General features: G+C 37.4%; 1 long non-coding RNA gene across 1 annotated transcript in view; it reads left to right on the forward strand.

The window, feature by feature from the left end:
• Positions 1-5,675, forward strand: part of LOC124859418 — a 48,765-nt gene extending 43,090 nt beyond the window's left edge. Inside the window, exon 4 of the long non-coding RNA XR_007036087.1 lies at positions 5,020-5,675. This is a non-coding gene — a long non-coding RNA (uncharacterized LOC124859418). The remainder of the gene's footprint in view (positions 1-5,019) is intronic.
• The last annotated feature ends 325 nt before the right edge of the window (positions 5,676-6,000 follow it).

Consider the following 6,000-nt stretch of genomic DNA (forward strand, 5'->3'; position numbering starts at 1 on the left):
GACTTAGTAGCATTGGCATTATGTTAATGTGAGCTGCAATTACTGATATACGTAGATTAGTAAGAAACTGAATCTGCAACTATCAAGAGGAGAAGCTTGAATAAGGTCAATAGCTGCATAGTTTCAAGGATTTTTTTCTGATCCTCTGCTGAGACACTATTAAACGTATTAAGCCAGTGGTTTAATTGTACTATTATCCACAGTAGGGAGCTATATAACTTCTGTTTCTGCTTTGCTTGCTGTTTGGGCATTTTCCCATTAGAAGTCATAAAGATTTACCCTCCTTTGGTTGGATTGAGATTGTGAATGTGCACCATTCCAGTCCAGGTGCAGGGACCGCAAGTGGATTGCGGCAGGAGTGTCAGAGGATCACAATGGGTAGATGAGCTCTGTGGTTCCCAGTGTAGAGGGTGGTGCAGCTCAATCATTCCCCTACCTTCAATCATTCTCTTTACCTCAAAAGTTCACAGCTCTGAAATCACTCATCTAGGGAAATTCATTCTATATGTGTATACAGCAAAGCATAGAGATAAGATGTGCAGTGAATAATTGTGCACCATACAACCATCAAGGATAGGCTTCTCTTGTTCATCTGTGGCTTTGATCGCTCCACTCCTTGTCAACAGTCTGCATGTGGTGTCTATCCACTCTCTTCTTACCCCAATTCATTTCTCCCCCACTGTATGTTCCGGCTGCAGAGCTGGTAGTAGCTGGTCCATGCTATCCATTATTCCCTAGCTGGAGTGCATTAAAGATTCATCTTTGCTGCTCAACCTCAAAGAAAAGACTATGAACCCTGGTAGAGCTGCTGAATTATGGAGACGGCCAATAAAGTTGTTTGCCTTTGATCTCATTCTCAGCTTTCTCCCTCCCAAGTGAATGAGACAGGTGAGCACACAGAAAAAAACAGACACACATATATACCTCAGTGCTGTCATACATTGCATATTGTATTTTACTTGCGCTTTCCACTTGTGCCATTTCTGTTCTTTTCTAACCAACACAGATGTGCGCACATATGCACCCTATATTCCACTTTCAGATAACTTGACACTTGCGCCTGCTCTTTCTCCTTAACAATGAAATGCACAAAACCAGAAGGAGAAGAAGAATCACAAGAACAAAAAACCCTAAAGCATATTTCAGAGAAGATGATGATGGAACAATTATGTGAAAACAGTCTTGCCTGTTCCCCGGCCTGCATACCAAGTGATCTTTCTGCCGCTATAAATTTCACCCCCGCCGTCAGCCACAATTTCTGCCTCCCTCTCCCAAGCTAAAAGTGGCTCATAGCTTCAATGGCAGTGGTAGAAACACATTTGCTCACACATGTGCATTGTTTATATCTAATCGATGTTGTGTGGAGGGTCCTGTTTAAAAATGGCTGTCATTTGTCAAGTATTAATAATTTAGTCACATCTATGTAAACACGAGAAGATCAGGAAACTCACACACTCCGGCGCTGGGACATACAAAGTGCTACTCACCTGAGGGGGTAAAGATCTCTTTTCACACCACTTTCAATCTGTGTCTTAATATTGTCTTAATATAGTGATTATTTTAGAGATAGGAATAGTGGGTTCTGGAGTCCTCTATGAAGACATGTTCCTAACATGGCCACAAACTGGGCATCAAAATTTAAAGAAATGTAAGAATCTCCTGTGATTTGGAAATACTTGTGATCTAACAGTGCATTTGGTCATTGTTATATGAATATGACACACAAAGAGATTTTTTGCAGGATTGTAAAAAGTCTTAAATCTAATAAACTCAATTCTAGGTCTTAAAGAGTCTTAAATCCAGATTTTGTGTAATATGATTTAAGTTACATTTAAATGTCTTAAATTTGCAAATTTTTTTATTCATTGCTTGTTCTATATACCTTTTAGTTTATTTTTGAATATTGTTTTAAGAAATACACCGGTGTTGGTTCCATTTGTTGTAGTTTTGGCTGAGGAATTTGAGTGTTGTTTTATGCTGTGTGAAAATACATCATGGCCCTCATAATTTCTTAGACTATGCGTTTATCACTTGTTTATTTAATTTCCCTTTGGGATTAATAAAGTATTTTTGAATTGAATTGAATTGAATTAAGAATTGTGGCCTATTTGAGGTTTGTTTTTGGTATTTGCCTGGGAATGCATTTGTGGTTATTCTAGTGTTATGTTCTGTTATTTTCTGTTCGCTGATTTACCCAGTACCCAGAACTCAGTGCCTTATTTCATACTCTCCGTTTTGGTCTTCATTTGTGTTTGTGTTTTCAACATTTCCTTGATTTTTGTTTTTGTTATTCGGTGTTTGTTATTGTTAGAGAAGTGTTGCTTATTCCTTTGTGCTTAGTTTTCTAGATTATTCTTATCTTCTTTGCTCATTTAGAATCATTCATCTTAGATCTCTGTCAGACTTTCCCCTGGGTCTCTTTGTATATCTTTTCAGCTCCTTTCTGGTTAATTTGTCTCCGTCCCTCAGCCCCATGGATTCACTCTGCCTCAGCTGTTCCTCATTAGTATCTCATCGACTCATTCAACCAAACCTGACACATAATGTTATGAGATATTACATGATATTTTTTTCTTGATCATGTCTTAATTTTAAACCATGAGGGTCTTAAAAATGTCTTCAAAAGTCTAAATTTTAACTCACTGAAACGTTTTGCATCCTTGAATAGAATGAAAGTAATGTTTGCACAAAAACCTTGATGGGATGTTTAAAGTTAGTATAAATAATGGTCAGAACCACAATTAATGAGATTTTGGTGAATTATAAAATGTTCAGAAATAACAGAATAAATTAAATTTTGTGAGATTTAAGTATCCTATGGACGTTTATCTTCATGATCTATGACAAACACCTAAATGCTTCCAAAAAAAAAGAAGATACAGGTGGAAGGGATGAAATGTTGAAAGGATGACTTAATCCTTGGTATGTGACTAAACGAGGAATTGAAATTTGCTTTGTGTCCTACCTTAAACGCAAATATAAATTTGATCTGCTTATCGGTTCTCTACTTAGATGAAGGGCAAGGACAGAATCAGGAAAGCTACTGTTTAAATCAAATATGTCTCAATTTCTTTTCTCTCACACATGTGTATGTGGAACCAAACAGTGGTGAGAACAGTTTTGACTGTTTTATTGAGGTTTTTGCAAAATATGTTGCAAAAAAAGATTATTGATGTCTAACTATCCCTTGGTATTGTGTTTATTCACAGAGTGAGTGCTTGTTCTCATGTGTATCACAGGAAAAGACAAATCAGCACACACATACCCCCCCCCCCACACACACACACACACACACAGCTAACCCCCTGTGGAGCTGGGAGCAAGTCTTCTGAAAGTGCAGATGTTGACTGGTCACCATTAATGGTTGCTGGGAGGCTTGGTGGGTTTTTTTTTTTTCTTTGCTGTACACAGGCATTTCATCGGTGATTTGGAAGTGGAAGATAACATACCGAGATGTGCCAAAAACAGCCTTGTGTGCTGGTGGAGAACACTCTGTGAAGACCAAAGGCATAAATTACACACAATAAGAGAAACGTAGACAGAATGTAGAAAGGGGGCAGTAAGAGTACTAAGGCAGTGGTCAGGTAGGGATTTTTCACATCAGAAGATGTGATAAAAGTGATAAAGTGATAAAAAGAGGTAACTTTCAACAAAGTGTAAATGTTTTTTCACACATCATTAAATTTTTCTTCTGTGGCCACCTTCATTACTGCCTTTATTAATGGAATTATAAATAGCATGTTAAACCAGCAAAACCAGTTTGTACAACAAGATGATTTATCTAACGTTTTTCAAGAAAGTTCACTTCCTTGTTCTCAAATTGTTTTACTTCATTACAGTGTAATTATGGGTTTGATTTGTCTCTGAAGTTGGAGTTTGGATCTTGGAATGACCCAGCACTTGGGTTAAATGATTTTTAGCTGCAAGTTATAAAAATAAAAAAATAGTGATAATTGCTAACTGTTGTGGTGCTAAAAACAATATATTTCTCTCCATGTTATGCCTTCAAATACGAAAGAAGGAAGTTGACAAACACTGGTTGAACAGGGCTGTGTACCACTGGTGTAATGAACTGTCAGAGTTGTAAATAGTTTACAGCTGCAACTTTTCTGCACATGCGCAGCAGAAATATTGGAGCTGTTAGGTAACCTCTGACATTAAATCACGTTGTTGTTCTACTTCCGTCTGCAAAATCCAATTTCTTAGTACAAGAGAGCTCACTATATGCGTCATTGGCTGACAAATTGTATGCTGCTTCCGACAATTGATATTTTGTGTTTGTTGTTTGATATCTCCACATTACTCTGGTACAATCAATTAACAATTTTACATGTATATTTCTGGTCAGTATGTTTGATGAGTTTCTGAGGACACCCTGATTTACCTGCAAAGATCTGCTTCCTGTAGGTGTAACCATCTATATATATATTACTGGATTGGACATCATTTATTAGCTGCTATAGATGGTGACATGCGCACCTGCTACGCATTGGCTCCCAGGTGCACTCCCGAGTGCATCCACGTAGCCAGTGCCCGGGTCAACAAAACCATGGAATTCCTTGGGGATGAGCATGCATTTGTCATAAAAACGGTCGTACCACTCTTTGTTCCTAGCCGATTTTTATTAAATATGGCTCATATTAAAGCTGAGAAAATTGCCAGTGTTATGATAGATAGAAATATGTACTCTACCTAAACATAAACAGTTTGTTGGTTTCTGGCCTTGATGCTGAAATGTGTAAACTGATATAGGCTATTAAAAGAGGGTTCATGTGACTCCTGTCACCTAGGCCCAGGACTGGATTGGCCATCAGGAGCACTGGGACATTTTCTGAGGGCCTTGCCACTGGTCTGGCTCACTCATCTATCTCAGTGGGACAGGACCAAATGCTCAGTTTGGATTGCACTTGATTTTTTTAAATAAACAATCCATGGCATTCGTGCAGCTCATCGGGTATCTGACAGAAGCCCCCAGACTGAAGACAGACATACCCTCACCCCCTCCTTTCTTTTTCACAGCAGTGCCAAGACACACACAGAGACAGCCAAAGAGGAAAGGAGCAAAGATGGAGAGGATAAAAAATAAGAAAGCACTCCCCGCCGATGCAGCAAGCTGCTGTAAATTAATTTTTGTTCATATGGGAGCAGGTAAGACTTAAACGCTAGTTGTGCAGACTGAAAATGTTAGCATTGCCTCCCTAGTAGAACTAACTTCATTAGAAGGTTATTTCCACTTTGAGTTTGAGGAAAGGGTGCAAAACAAACTTAATAAAACAAATGTTAAGTTTTTACAAAGGATATTGCAAGTTTTAGAATATGGTTAACCAACAGAATGTGGAAAAATAAACGTGTTTATTACTAAAATGTCCAGGATTTCAGATTTTGTGTACCCTAAACTCCACTATTGAAATCCCTGTATTATTTTATGTTATTTAATCTTTATTTAAAGAGGCAAATGTTTTTGTTTTAGCATTTTCAACACTGTACTACTTTTCATGGCATATGTGTTTACATAATTTATTGTTTCTGAACTTTTTCACAAATTACAGTTCATGTCAATTATACATCACTTAGATTCAAGTCAAACTGTCAAAACAATATGTTATGCCATTAATAGAACTTTATTGACCTAAAATGTACTTATTATGTCTTTTTCATGTACAGCACTTTCAGTTGTCTTGCTACTGAAATGTGCTATATAAATAAACTTGCCTTGCCTTTGAAAATAACCAGTTTTGTATACTTCTGATGCTGTTTCTGCTTCTGCAGTAGTCCTGACTCAATGCATAGTAATGACGCATGTGTGTCATGTTGTAGTGATGTCCATTCCAGCTGTTGTTGCTTTAATATATTAGTTTAGTAACATTGATCAAACTTTGGATTTAAAGTATTTTTATTTTCTTCCAGTGAGACTGATTTCATTATTAGATGTCATTAGTTCTTCTTGTCTTTTAGTCTCATTGGATTTTAACTGTTATTGATGTCTGAACCCCCAGGGAT

Source organism: Girardinichthys multiradiatus, chromosome 2, assembly GCF_021462225.1.
Source record: "Girardinichthys multiradiatus isolate DD_20200921_A chromosome 2, DD_fGirMul_XY1, whole genome shotgun sequence".
Classification (NCBI taxonomy): Eukaryota; Metazoa; Chordata; class Actinopteri; order Cyprinodontiformes; family Goodeidae; genus Girardinichthys; species Girardinichthys multiradiatus.